Source organism: Pleurodeles waltl, chromosome 7 (assembly GCF_031143425.1).
Source record: "Pleurodeles waltl isolate 20211129_DDA chromosome 7, aPleWal1.hap1.20221129, whole genome shotgun sequence".
NCBI lineage: Eukaryota > Metazoa > Chordata > Amphibia > Caudata > Salamandridae > Pleurodeles > Pleurodeles waltl.
In genome coordinates, this window is record NC_090446.1 from 87,278,336 (window position 1) to 87,293,403 (window position 15,068).

The 15,068-nt window shown below is 48.4% G+C and overlaps 1 protein-coding gene across 2 annotated transcripts in view; it reads right to left on the reverse strand.

The window, feature by feature from the left end:
- Positions 1-15,068, reverse strand: part of NOP2 (NOP2 nucleolar protein) — a 318,038-nt gene that overhangs the window by 15,218 nt on the left and 287,752 nt on the right. The gene's annotated exons all lie outside the window — the stretch shown is intronic.

Consider the following 15,068-nt stretch of genomic DNA (forward strand, 5'->3'; position numbering starts at 1 on the left):
ATGTGTGTGAAATTTGGATATATGAGAACTATTTGTGAAATCCACTTCTGCTTTTCTCGAAGGTACATGGTCACCCAGAAGGTTGTGTAATATCCTTTGAAGGCTTTGTTCCGGGTATCACTATTAGTTTTTTTCTCTCCCTCTATCAGCAGTTGGATTTTCATGATTAACAAACTTGAACTCCACCCCGGATTCAGTGCATACAGTGAAGGAGCCTGCAACTCTTCCAGTGCCTTGTTCTATATGTTCTTTATGATGGTCTTTGCTGCTTTCTGGTAACTAGTAGAGCACCTCGGATACTAGGCAACACATGTTACCAAATCAAGGTCAAAGGAGACTCTTGCTTCAGGCTAACACTAGAGAACATCGACACCACGAAGCCCAATAATCTAAAACGGTTTATTTCAGCAGACTAAGAAGTAATAAAAATAAGCAAATTGCCCTTCTTGCAATGGATTAACACCAGGAGTATTTAAAGGACTACATAGAATGTCCAACAATGGAACATTAAATTGAAATAAAAACGAAAAGTCAACAGTGATTTTAACTATGACACCTATACCTGTGTCCTATTAGGATGTGTCTCTGCAATGTAAGTTCTGGAATGTTGCATGAGTATCATTTGTCTATAAATGAAAATGTCACTTACCCAGTGTACATCTGTTCGTGGCATCAGTCGCAGTAGATTCGCATGTTTTGCAATAGCTCGCCATCTGGTGTTGGGCCGGAGTGTTACAAGTTGTTTTTCTTCGAAGAAGTCTTTCGAGTCACGGGACCGAGTGACTCCTCCTTTTGTCTCCATTGCGCATGGGCGTCGACTCCATCTTCGATTGTTTTTCCCCGCAGAGGGTGAGGTAGGAGTTGAATTGTAGTAATAGTGCCCATGCAATGGAGTGACTAAGTATGCACCTATTTAAGGTTGAGATGATACATATATAAATAGTTGAAGGTAACTTCCAAACTGCTACAGGCTCCCGGGGAGGCGGGTGGGCACATGCGAATCTACTGCGACTGATGCCACGAACAGATGTACACTGGGTAAGTGACATTTTCAGTTCGATGGTGTAGGAAGTTGGCTCTGTATGTGCTATTTCAAAGTAAGGAATAGCATGCACAGAGTCCAAGGGTTCCCCTTAGAGGTAAAATAGTGGTAAAAATAGATAATACTAATGCTCTATTTTGTGGTAGTGTGGTCGAGCAGTAGGCTTATCCAAGGAGTAGTGTTAAGCATTTGTTGTACATACACATAGACAATAAATGAGGTACACACACTAAGAGACAAATCCAGCCAATAGGTTTTGTTATAGAAAAATATATTTTCTTAGTTTATTTTAAGAACCACAGGTTCAAATTTAACATGTAATATCTTGTTTGAAAGGTATTGCAGGTAAGTACATTAGGAACTTTGAATCATTGCAATTGCATGTATACTTTTCAAGTTATTCACAAATAGCTATTTTAAAGGTGGACACTTAGTGCAATTTTCACAGTTCCTGGGGGAGGTAAGTTTTTGTTAGTTTTACCAGGTAAGTAAGACACTTACAGGGTTCAGTTCTTGGTCCAAGGTAGCCCACCGTTGGGGGTTCAGAGCAACCCCAAAGTTACCACACCAGCAGCTCAGGGCCGGTCAGGTGCAGAGTTCAAAGTGGTGCCCAAAACGCATAGGCTATAATGGAGAGAAGGGGGTGCCCCGGTTCCGGTCTGCTTGCAGGTAAGTACCCGCGTCTTCGGAGGGCAGACCAGGGGGGTTTTGTAGGGCACCGGGGGGGACACAAGCCCACACATAAATTTCACCCTCAGCGGCGCGGGAGCGGCCGGGTGCAGTGTTTAGAACAAGCGTCGGGTTCGCAATGTTAGTCAATGAGAGATCAAGGGATCTCTTCAGCGCTGCAGGCAGGCAAGGGGAGGCTTCCTCAGGGAAACCTCCACTTGGGCAAGGGAGAGGGACTCCTGGGGGTCACTTCTGCAGTGAAAGTCCGGTCCTTCAGGTCCTGGGGGCTGCGGGTGCAGGGTCTTTTCCAGGCGTCGGGACTTAGGTTTCAGAGAGTCGCGGTCAGGGGAAGCCTCGGGATTCCCTCTGCAGGCAGCGCTGTGGGGGCTCAGGGGGGACAGGTTTTGGTACTCACAGTCGTAGAGTAGTCCGGGGGTCCTCCCTGAGGTGTTGGTTCTCCACCAGCCAAGTCGGGGTCGCCGGGTGCAGTGTTGCAAGTCTCACGCTTCTTGCGGGGAGTTGCAGGGTTCTTTAAAGCTGCTTCTTGAAACAAAGTTGCAGTCTTTTTGGAGCAGGTCCGCTGTCCTCGGGAGTTTCTTGTCGTCGTCGAAGCAGGGCAGTCCTCAGAGGATGCAGAGGTCGCTGGTCCCTTTGGAAGGCGTCGCTGGAGCAGAGTTCTTTGGAAGGCAGGAGACAGGCCGGTGAGTTTCTGGAGCCAAGGCAGTTGTTGTCTTCTGGTCTTCCTCTGCAGGGGTTTTCAGCTAGGCAGTCCTCCTTCTTGTTGTTGCAGGAATCTAATTTTCTAGGGTTCAGGGTAGCCCTTAAATACTACTTTTAAGGGCGTGTTTAGGTCTGGGGGGTTAGTAGCCAATGGCTACTAGCCCTGAGGGTGGGTACACCCTCTTTGTGCCTCCTCCCAAGGGGAGGGGGTAACAATCCTAACCCTATTGGGGGAATCCTCCATCTGCAAGATGGAGGATTTCTAAAAGTTAGAGTCACCTCAGCTCAGGACACCTTAGGGGCTGTCCTGACTGGCCAGTGACTCCTCCTTGTTGCTTTCTTTGTTCCCTCCAGCCTTACCGCCAAAAGTGGGGGCCGTGGCCAGAGGGGGCGGGCAACTCCACTAAGCTGGAGTGCCCTGCTGGGCTGTGACAAAGGGGTGAGCCTTTGAGGCTCACCGCCAGGTGTTACAGCTCCTGCCTGGGGGAGGTGTTAGCATCTCCACCCAGTGCAGGCTTTGTTACTGGCCTCAGAGTGACAAAGGCACTCTCCCCATGGGGCCAGCAACATGTCTCTAGTGTGGCAGGCTGCTGGAACCAGTCAGCCTACACAGATAGTTGGTTAAGTTTCAGGGGGCACCTCTAAGGTGCCCTCTGGGGTGTATTTTGCAATAAAATGTACACTGGCATCAGTGTGCATTTATTGTGCTGAGAAGTTTGATACCAAACTTCCCAGTTTTCAGTGTAGCCATTATGGTGCTGTGGAGTTCGTGTTTGACAAACTCCCAGACCATATACTCTTATGGCTACCCTGCACTTACAATGTCTAAGGTTTTGTTTAGACACTGTAGGGGTACCATGCACTGGTACCCCCACCTATGGTATAGTGCACCCTGCCTTAGGGCTGTAAGGCCTGCTAGAGGGGTGACTGACCTATACTTGCATAGGCAGTGAGAGGCTGGCATGGCACCCTGAGGGGAGTGCCATGTCGACTTACTCGTTTTGTTCTCACTAGCACACACAAGCTGGCAAGCAGTGTGTCTGTGCTGAGTGAGAGGTCTCCAGGGTGGCATAATACATGCTGCAGCCCTTAGAGACCTTCCCTGGCATCAGGGCCCTTGGTACCAGAGGTACCAGTTACAAGGGACTTATCTGGATGCCAGGGTGTGCCAATGGTGGAATCAATGGTACATTTTAGGTAAAAGAACACTGGTGCTGGGGCCTGGTTAGCAGGGTCCCAGCACACTTCTCAGTCAAGTCAGCATCAGTATCGGGCAAAAAGTGGGGGGTAACTGCAACAGGGAGCCATTTCTTTACACAAGCCCCCCCAGCCCACAGGCCAGGAGACTCAGCCAAAGCTGGAAGAGTCTTCCTAGTCTGTCAGGCGAGGAAGAGTAGAGGAAATAGGCTGGTTTGTTGCAGGACCTACTCTGCCTTACATCCTCCTGTTCAGGTCATTCCCTCTGGGGAACTGACCCACTTCCACAGTGATAGGACCTAGTCTGAACTGCCTCTTGTCTGTGCTTTTTATGTCTTTACCCATTCTCTCTATTTTGAGGTCAGAGGTATCCACCTCTGCTAATCTTATCTTAGCCAGGGTCACCCCTAGCTTACCCAAAGAGGTTACCCAGAGCTGGAGTAACCCCACCATGACCAACAGGGTCAGGGGGCCTAACTTGTTATTTGGCATGGGGTCAGACCACCATGCCAAGGATAGTGCAGCCATAAAGGCTAACACCCAGCAGAGGCCACTGACAGTTGTCAGTGCCCAGAACCACACCTTTAGCTCTTCACCTACAAGGGAAGGGGCTAAGTTACAGGCTTCTTTGGGTTCAGGGTGCCTGTCTGCTGTATTAGAGTGGGGGGTTACCACATCTTGTAGTAAACACCCTTCTTCCACTCTTTCTTCTGTTAGCTGAGGAGCCACCCACTCAGGCTTAACAGTTGCCTGACTAGCCAGGACTTCTTGTGGGTCAGGTTGGACTTTATCAGAGCCATTTTTGGAGTTCTCCCCTACTGGAGCAGAATCTCCTTGGCTTGCTGGACCCTTGGCTAAAGGTTGTCCACCTTTCCTACTCTGTTTCCTTTTCTTTTTCTTCTGGGGCCTACTTGCATTTACTGCAGAGGCAGGCACTCCAGAATCCTTGGGAGAGGACTGGCCCTGGACCAGTTCTTCTCTTAGGCTCTGACTAACCTCTGGGTAGTCATTTCCAAGGAGACAATCAAGGGGGAGGTCTGTACTGACTACCACCCTTCTCCAGCTAAAAGTTCCACCCACTTCTATGGGCACAAAAGCCACAGGCCTATTAGTGACCCTGTCTGGGCTAACTCTTACTCTGGCCATCTCACCTGGGATGTACTGGTTTGAGAACACCAGCCTGTCATGCACAATAGTGTGACTGGCACAAGTGTCTCTCAGGGCAGTGGCTGGGATTCCATTCACCTGTAGGTGGTGGAAGTGTCTACTTCCCTCTGGAATCTCCAACTCACCTGTTGGGCCCTTTTTCCAGTTGAAGGCTATGAAGACCTCCTCATCTGAGGAGTCATCCCCAATGGCTACACTGGTCACCCCTGGGATTTTGCTAGGGGGTTTGTTTTTGGGACAAGAAGTGTCCTTGGTGTGGTGCCCTGTCTGTTTACAGTTATGGCACCATGCCTTAGTGGCATCCCAGCTCTTACCCTGGTACCCACCTTTGTTTTGGGTTGTGTCTCTGGGCCCACCCACCTGGTCTGGTTTTTGGGGGCCTACAGGGGACTCTTTTTCTTTGTTTCTAGTGTCACCCACTTTCTCCTGGGGAGGCTTTGTAACCCCTTTCTTTTGGTCACCCCCAGTGGAAGTTTTGGTTACCCTAGTCTTGACCCAGTGGTCTGCCTTCTTTCCCAATTCTTGGGGAGAAACTGGACCTAGGTCTACCAGATACTGATGCAACTTTTCATTGAAGCAGTTACTTAAAATGTGTTCTTTCATAAACAAATTATAAAGCCCAACATAGTCATACACTTCATTTCCAGTTACCCAACCATCCAGTGTTTTCACTGAGTAGTCAACATAATCAACCCAGGTCTGGCTCGAGGATTTTTGAGCCCCCCTGAATCTAATTCTATACTCCTCAGTGGAGAATCCAAAGCCCTCAATCAGGGTACCCTTCATGAGGTCATAAGATTCTGCATCTTTTCCAGAGAGTGTGAGGAGTCTATCCCTACACTTTCCTGTGAACATTTCCCAAAGGAGAGCACCCCAGTGAGATTTGTTCACTTTTCTGGTTACACAAGCCCTCTCAAAAGCTGTGAACCATTTGGTGATGTCATCACCATCTTCATATTTTGTTACAATCCCTTTGGGGATTTTCAACATGTCAGGAGAATCTCTGACCCTATTTATGTTGCTGCCACCATTGATGGGTCCTAGGCCCATCTCTTTTCTTTCCCTTTCTATGGCTAGGATCTGTCTTTCCAAAGCCAATCTTTTGGCCATCCTGGCTAACTGGATGTCCTCTTCACTGGAGTTATCCTCAGTGATTTCAGAGTTGTTGGTCCCTCCTGTGAGGGAACCAGCATCTCTGACTATTATTTGTGGAGTCAGGGCTTGAGAGGCCCTGCTCTCCCTAAATAGGACTGGTAGGGGGGAATTTTCCTCCAAGTCACTATCTTCATCCTCTGTGTTGCCATCCTCAGAGGGGTTGGCCTTTGCAAACTCTGACAACAGCTCCTGGAGCTGTAGTTTGGAAGGTCTGGGGCCCATTGTTATTTTCTTTATTTTACAGAGTGACCTTAGCTCCCTCATCTTAAGATGGAGGTAAGGTGTGGTGTCGAGTTCCACCACATTCACATCCGTACTAGACATTATGCTTCTAAAAGTTGGAATACTTTTTAAGAATCTAAAACTGGTTCTAGAATCTAATTCAAACTTTTAACAAACTTTTAAACTCTAAAAGAAATGCTAACAGGGACTAACACAAGGCCCTAGCAGGACTTTAAAGAATTTAGAAAACTTTTCAAATTGCAAAAATCAATTTCTAATGACAATTTTGGAATTTGTCGTGTGATCAGGTATTGGCTGAGTAGTCCAGCAAATGCAAAGTCTTGTACCCCACCGCTGATCCACCAATGTAGGAAGTTGGCTCTGTATGTGCTATTTCAAAGTAAGGAATAGCATGCACAGAGTCCAAAGGTTCCCCTTAGAGGTAAAATAGTGGTAAAAAGAGAGAATACTAATGCTCTATTTTGTGGTAGTGTGGTCGAGCAGTAGGCTTATCCAAGGAGTAGTGTTAAGCATTTGTTGTACATACACATAGACAATAAATGAGGTACACACACTCAGAGACAAATCCAGCCAATAGGTTTTGTTATAGAAAAATATCTTTTCTTAGTTTATTTTAAGAACCACAGGTTCAAATTTAACATGTAATATCTTGTTTGAAAGGTATTGCAGGTAAGTACATTAGGAACTTTGAATCATTGCAATTGCATGTATACTTTTCAAGTTATTCACAAATAGCTATTTTAAAGGTGGACACTTAGTGCAATTTTCACAGTTCCTGGGGGAGGTAAGTTTTTGTTAGTTTTACCAGGTAAGTAAGACACTTACAGGGTTCAGTTCTTGGTCCAAGGTAGCCCACCGTTGGGGGTTCAGAGCAACCCCAAAGTTACCACACCAGCAGCTCAGGGCCGGTCAGGTGCAGAGTTCAAAGTGGTGCTGTAAGGAAATGCCTCCTTGGCATGGTTGCCCCCTGACTTTTTGCCTTTGCTGATGCTATGTTTACAATTGAAAGTGTGCTGAGGCCTGCTAACCAGGCCCCAGCACCAGTGTTCTTTCCCTAACCTGTACTTTTGTATCCACAATTGGCAGACCCTGGCATCCAGATAAGTCCCTTGTAACTGGTACTTCTAGTACCAAGGGCCCTGATGCCAAGGAAGGTCTCTAAGGGCTGCAGCATGTCTTATGCCACCCTGGAGACCTCTCACTCTGCACAGACACACTGCTTGCCAGCTTGTGTGTGCTAGTGAGGACAAAACGAGTAAGTCGACATGGCACTCCCCTCAGGGTGCCATGCCAGCCTCTCACTGCCTATGCAGTATAGGTAAGACACCCCTCTAGCAGGCCTTACAGCCCTAAGGCAGGGTGCACTATACCATAGGTGAGGGTACCAGTGCATGAGCATGGTACCCCTACAGTGTCTAAATAAAACCTTAGACATTGTAAGTGCAGGGTAGCCATAAGAGTATATGGTCTGGGAGTATGTCAAACACGAACTCCACAGCACCATAATGGCTACACTGAAAACTGGGAAGTTTGGTATCAAACTTCTCAGCACAATAAATGCACACTGATGCCAGTGTACATTTTATTGTAAAATACACCACAGAGGGCACCTTAGAGGTGCCCCCTGAAACTTAACCGACTATCTGTGTAGGCTGACTAGTTTTAGCAGCCTGCCACAAACCGAGACATGTTGCTGGCCCCATGGGGAGAGTGCCTTTGTCACGCTGAGGCCAGTAACAAAGCCTGCACTGGGTGGAGATGCTAACACCTCTCCCAGGCAGGAATTGTCACACCTGGCGGTGAGCCTCAAAGGCTCACCTCCTTTGTGCCAACCCAGCAGGACACTCCAGCTAGTGGAGTTGCCCGCCCCCTCCGGCCAGGCCCCACTTTTGGCGGCAAGGCCGGAGAAAATAATGAGAATAACAAGGAGGAGTCACTGGCCAGTCAGGACAGCCCCTAAGGTGTCCTGAGCTGAGGTGACTCTAACTTTTAGAAATCCTCCATCTCGCAGATGGAGGATTCCCCCAATAGGGTTAGGATTGTGACCCCCTCCCCTTGGGAGGAGGCACAAAGAGGGTGTACCCACCCTCAGGGCTAGTAGCCATTGGCTACTAACCCCCCAGACCTAAACACGCCCTTAAATTTAGTATTTAAGGGCTACCCTGAACCCTAGAAAACTAGATTCCTGCAACTACAAGAAGAAGGACTGCCCAGCTGAAAACCCCTGCAGCGGAAGACCAGAAGACGACAACTGCCTTGGCTCCAGAAACTCACCGGCCTGTCTCCTGCCTTCCAAAGATCCTGCTCCAGCGACGCCTTCCAAAGGGACCAGCGACCTCGACATCCTCTGAGGACTGCCCCTGCTTCGAAAAGACAAGAAACTCCCGAGGACAGCGGACCTGCTCCAAGAAAGGCTGCAACTTTGTTTCCAGCAGCCTTTAAAGAACCCTGCAAGCTCCCCGCAAGAAGCGTGAGACTTGCAACACTGCACCCGGCGACCCCGACTCGGCTGGTGGCGATCCAACACCTCAGGAGGGACCCCAGGACTACTCTGATACTGTGAGTACCAAAACCTGTCCCCCCTGAGCTCCCACAGCGCCGCCTGCAGAGGGAATCCCGAGGCTTCCCCTGACCGCGACTCTTTGAACCTAAAGTCCCGACGCCTGGGAGAGACCCTGCACCCGCAGCCCCCAGGACCTGAAGGACCGGACTTTCACTGAAGAAGTGACCCCCAGGAGTCCCTCTCCCTTACCCAAGTGGAGGTCTCCCCGAGGAATCCCCCCCTTGCCTGCCTGCAGCGCTGAAGAGATCCCGAGATCTCCCATTGACTTCCATTACAAACCCGACGCTTGTTTCTACACTGCACCCGGCCGCCCCCGCGCTGCTGAGGGTGAACTTTCTGTGTGGACTTGTGCCCCCCCCTGGTGCCCTACAAAACCCCCCTGGTCTGCCCTCCGAAGACGCGGGTACTTACCTGCAAGCAGACCGGAACCGGGGCACCCCCTTCTCTCCATTCTAGCCTATGTGTTTTGGGCACCACTTTGAACTCTGCACCTGACCGGCCCTGAGCTGCTGGTGTGGTGACTTTGGGGTTGCTCTGAACCCCCAACGGTGGGCTACCTTGGACCAAGAACTGAACCCTGTAAGCGTCTTACTTACCTGGTAAAACTAATCAAAACTTACCTCCCCTAGGAACTGTGAAAATTGCACTAAGTGTCCACTTTTAAAACAGCTATTTGTCAATAACTTGAAAAGTATACATGCAATTTTGATGATTTGAAGTTCCTAAAGTACTTACCTGCAATACCTTTCGAATGAGCTATTACATGTAGAATTTGAACCTGTGGTTCTTAAAATAAACTAAGAAAAGATATTTTTCTATATAAAAACCTATTGGCTGGATTTGTCTCTGAGTGTGTGTACCTCATTTATTGTCTATGTGTCTGTACAACAAATGCTTAACACTACTCCTTGGATAAGCCTACTGCTCGACCACACTACCACAAAATAGAGCATTAGTATTATCTATTTTTACCACTATTTTACCTCTAAGGGGAACCCTTGGACTCTGTGCATGCTATTTCTTACTTTGAAATAGCACATACAGAGCCAACTTCCTACATTGGTGGATCAGCGGTGGGGTACAAGACTTTGCATTTGCTGGACTACTCAGCCAATACCTGATCACACGACAAATTCCAAAATTGTCATTAGAAATTGATTTTTGCAATTTGAAAAGTTTTCTAAATTCTTAAAAGACCTGCTAGGGCCTTGTGTTAGATCCTGTTTAGCATTTCTTTTAGAGTTTAAAAGTTTGTAAAAGTTTGAATTAGATTCTAGAACCAGTTTTAGTTTCTTAAAAAGTATTCCAACTTTTAGAAGCATAATGTCTAGCACAGATGTGAATGTGGTGGAACTCGACACCACACCTTACCTCCATCTACAGATGAGAGAGCTAAGGTCACTCTGTAAACTAAAGAAAATAGCAATGGGCCCCAAACCTACCAAAGTACAGCTCCAGGAGCTTTTGGCAGAGTTTGAAAAGGCCAACCCCTCTGAGGATGGCAACTCAGAGGATGAAGATAGTGACTTGGAGGGAAATTCCCCCCCTCCAGTCCTACTTAGGGAGAGCAGGGCTTCTCAAGCCCTGACTCCACAAATAATAGTCAGAGATGCTGGTTCCCTCACAGGAGGGACCAACAACTCTGAAATCACTGAGGATAACTCCAGTGAAGAGGACATCCAGTTAGCCAGGATGGCCAAAAGATTGGCTTTGGAAAGGCAGATCCTAGCCATAGAGAGGGAAAGACAAGAGATGGGCCTAGGACCCATCAATGGTGGCAGCAACATAAATAGGGTCAGAGATTCTCCTGACATGTTGAAAATCCCCAAAGGGATTGTAACTAAATATGAAGATGGTGATGACATCACCAAATGGTTCACAGCTTTTGAGAGGGCTTGTGTAACCAGAAAAGTGAACAGATCTCACTGGGGTGCTCTCCTTTGGGAAATGTTCACAGGAAAGTGTAGGGATAGACTCCTCACACTCTCTGGACAAGATGCAGAATCTTATGACCTCATGAAGGGTACCCTGATTGAGGGCTTTGGATTCTCCACTGAGGAGTACAGGATTAGGTTCAGGGGGGCTCAAAAATCCTCGAGCCAGACCTGGGTTGACTTTGTTGACTACTCAGTGAAAACACTAGATGGTTGGATTCAAGGCAGTGGTGTAAGTAATTATGATGGGCTGTACAATTTATTTGTGAAAGAACACCTGTTAAGTAATTGTTTCAATGATAAACTGCATCAGCATCTGGTAGACCTAGGACCAATTTCTCCCCAAGAATTGGGAAAGAAGGCGGACCATTGGGTCAAGACAAGGGTGTCCAAGACTTCAACAGGGGGTGACCAAAAGAAAGGGGTCACAAAGACTCCCCAGCAGAAGGGTGATGAGACAACCAAAACTAAAAATAGTAAAGAGTCTTCTACAGGCCCCCAAAAACCTGCACAGGAGGGTGGGCCCAGAGCCTCTTCACAAAACAATGGGTACAAGGGTAAAAACTTTGATCCCAAAAAGGCCTGGTGTCATAGCTGTAAACAGCATGGACACCAAACTGGAGACAAGGCCTGTCCCAAGAAAGGTTCCACTCCAAACTCCCATCCAGGTAACACTGGTATGGCTAGTCTCCAAGTGGGATCAACAGTGTGCCCAGAGCAAATCAGGGTCCACACTGAAGCTACTCTAGTTTCTGAGGGTGGGGTGGATTTAGCCACACTAGCTGTCTGGCCGCCTAACATGCAAAAATACAGACAGCAACTCTTAATTAATGGGACTAGAATAGAGGGCCTGAGGGATACAGGTGCCAGTGTCACCATGGTGACAGAGAAACTGGTTTCCCCTGGCCAATACCTGACTGGAAAAACTTACACAGTCACCAACGCTGACAATCAGAGAAAAGTACATCCCATGGCAATGGTTACTTTAGAATGGGGAGGGGTCAATGGCCTGAAACAGGTGGTGGTCTCCTCAAATATCCCAGTGGACTGTCTGCTTGGAAATGACCTGGAGTCCTCAGCATGGGCTGAGGTAGAACTAAAAACCCATGCAGCAATGCTGGGTATCCCTGAACTGGTGTGTGTGAAAACAAGAGCACAATGCAAGGCACAGGGTGAAAAAGTAGAGCTGGAGTCTGGAAAAATGGCCCAGCCTACCAAGAGAACAGGAAAGTCAGTTGGGAAACCAACTGCAACACAGCAAAAGAAAGGGAACCTCTCTTCTCAGGAAGAAGTTCTGCCCTCTGAGGGAACTGAGCCTTTGGAGCTTGAACCTTATCAGGTTGAGCTCTTAGGCCCAGGGGGACCCTCAAGGGAGGAGCTGTGTAAGGGACAAGAAACCTGTCCCTCTCTTGAAGGCCTTAGGCAGCAAGCTGCTGAAGAGTCCAAAGGCAAGAAAAATGGAACACATAGGGTCTATTGGGAAGATGGGCTCCTGTACACTGAGGCCAGAGACCCCAAACCTGGTGCCACTAGGAGAGTGGTAGTGCCTCAGCTGTTCAGAGAGTTCATCCTAACATTGGCCCATGACATTCCCCTTGCTGGACATTTGGGACAAACCAAGACGTGGGAGAGGTTAGTCAACCACTTCTACTGGCCCAATATGTCCAACATGGTTAAGGAGTTTTGCCTCTCCTGCCCCACCTGTCAAGCCAGTGGTAAGACAGGTGGGCATCCAAAGGCCCCCCTCATTCCACTTCCTGTGGTGGGGGTGCCCTTTGAAAGAGTGGGTGTGGACATAGTTGGTCCACTGGAACCTCCCACAGCCTCAGGAAATATGTATATCCTGGTAGTAGTGGATCATGCTACCAGGTATCCTGAAGCTATTCCCCTTAGGTCGACTACTGCCCCTGCAGTAGCCAAGGCCCTCATTGGTATCTTTACCAGAGTGGGTTTCCCTAAGGAGGTGGTGTCTGACAGAGGTACCAACTTCATGTCAGCATACCTAAAGCACATGTGGAATGAGTGTGGAGTGACTTATAAATTCACTACACCTTACCATCCACAAACTAATGGCTTAGTTGAGAGATTCAACAAGACATTAAAGGGCATGATCATGGGGCTCCCAGAAAAACTCAAAAGGAGATGGGATGTCCTCCTGCCATGTCTGCTTTTCGCTTACAGGGAGGTACCACAGAAGGGAGTAGGGTTCTCACCCTTTGAACTTCTGTTTGGTCATCCTGTAAGGGGACCACTTGCCCTTGTTAAAGAAGGCTGGGAGAGACCTCTCCATGAGCCTAAACAGGACATAGTGGACTATGTACTTGGCCTTCGCTCTAGAATGGCAGAGTACATGGAAAAGGCAACCAAAAACCTTGAGGCCAGCCAACAACTCCAGAAGTTTTGGTATGACCAAAAGGCTGCACTGGTTGAGTTCCAACCAGGGCAGAAAGTCTGGGTTCTGGAGCCTGTGGCTCCCAGGGCACTCCAGGACAAATGGAGTGGCCCTTACCCAGTGCTAGAGAGGAAGAGTCAGGTCACCTACCTGGTGGACCTGGGCACAAGCAGGAGCCCCAAGAGGGTGATCCATGTGAACCGCCTTAAGCTCTTCCATGACAGGGCTGATGTGAATCTGTTAATGGTAACAGATGAGGATCAGGAGGCAGAGAGTGAACCTCTCCCTGATCTTCTGTCATCAGACCCAAAAGATGGCACAGTAGATGGAGTGATCTACTCAGACACCCTCTCTAGCCAACAGCAGGCTGATTGTAGGAGAGTCCTACAACAGTTTCCTGAGCTTTTCTCCCTAACCCCTGGTCAGACACACCTGTGTACCCATGATGTGGACACAGGAGACAGCATGCCTGTCAAGAACAAAATCTTCAGACAGTCTGACCATGTTAAGGAAAGCATCAAGGTAGAAGTCCACAAGATGCTGGAATTGGGAGTCATTGAGCGCTCTGACAGCCCCTGGGCTAGCCCAGTGGTCTTAGTCCCCAAACCTCACACCACAGATGGAAAGAAAGAGATGAGGTTTTGTGTGGACTACAGAGGGCTCAATTCTGTCACCAAGACAGATGCTCATCCAATTCCAAGAGCTGATGAGCTCATTGATAAATTAGGTGCTGCCAAATTTCTAAGTACCTTTGACTTGACAGCAGGGTACTGGCAAATAAAAATGGCACCTGGAGCAAAAGAAAAGACAGCATTCTCCACACCTGATGGGCATTATCAGTTTACTGTTATGCCCTTTGGTTTAAAGAATGCCCCTGCCACCTTCCAAAGGTTGGTGAATCAAGTCCTTGCTGGCTTGGAGTCCTTTAGCACAGCTTATCTTGATGATATTGCTGTCTTTAGCTCCACCTGGCAGGATCACCTGGTCCACCTGAGGAAGGTTTTGAAGGCTCTGCAATCTGCAGGCCTCTCTATCAAGGCATCCAAATGCCAGATAGGGCAGGGAACTGTGGTTTACTTGGGACACCTTGTAGGTGGAGGCCAAGTTCAGCCACTCCAACCCAAGATCCAGACTATTCTGGACTGGGTAGCTCCAAAAACCCAGACTCAAGTCAGGGCATTCCTTGGCTTGACTGGGTATTACAGGAGGTTTGTGAAGGGATATGGATCCATTGTGACAGCCCTCACTGAACTCACCTCCAAGAAAATGCCCAAGAAAGTGAACTGGACTGTGGAATGCCAACAGGCCTTTGACACCCTGAAACAGGCAATGTGCTCAGCACCAGTTCTCAAAGCTCCAGATTATTCTAAGCAGTTCATTGTGCAGACTGATGCCTCTGAACATGGGATAGGGGCAGTTTTGTCCCAAACCAATGATGATGGCCTTGACCAACCTGTTGCTTTCATTAGCAGGAGGTTACTCCCCAGGGAGCAGCGTTGGAGTGCCATTGAGAGGGAGGCCTTTGCTGTGGTTTGGTCCCTGAAGAAGCTGAGACCATACCTCTTTGGGACTCACTTCCTAGTTCAAACTGACCACAGACCTCTCAAATGGCTGATGCAAATGAAAGGTGAAAATCCTAAACTGTTGAGGTGGTCCATCTCCCTACAGGGAATGGACTTTATAGTGGAACACAGACCTGGGACTGCCCATGCCAATGCAGATGGCCTTTCCAGGTTCTTCCACTTAGAAAATGAAGACTCTCTTGGGAAAGGTTAGTCTCATCCTCTTTCGTTTGGGGGGGGGTTGTGTAAGGAAATGCCTCCTTGGCATGGTTGCCCCCTGACTTTTTGCCTTTGCTGATGCTATGTTTACAATTGAAAGTGTGCTGAGGCCTGCTAACCAGGCCCCAGCACCAGTGTTCTTTCCCTAACCTGTACTTTTGTATCCACAATTGGCAGACCCTGGCATCCAGATAAGTCCCTTGTA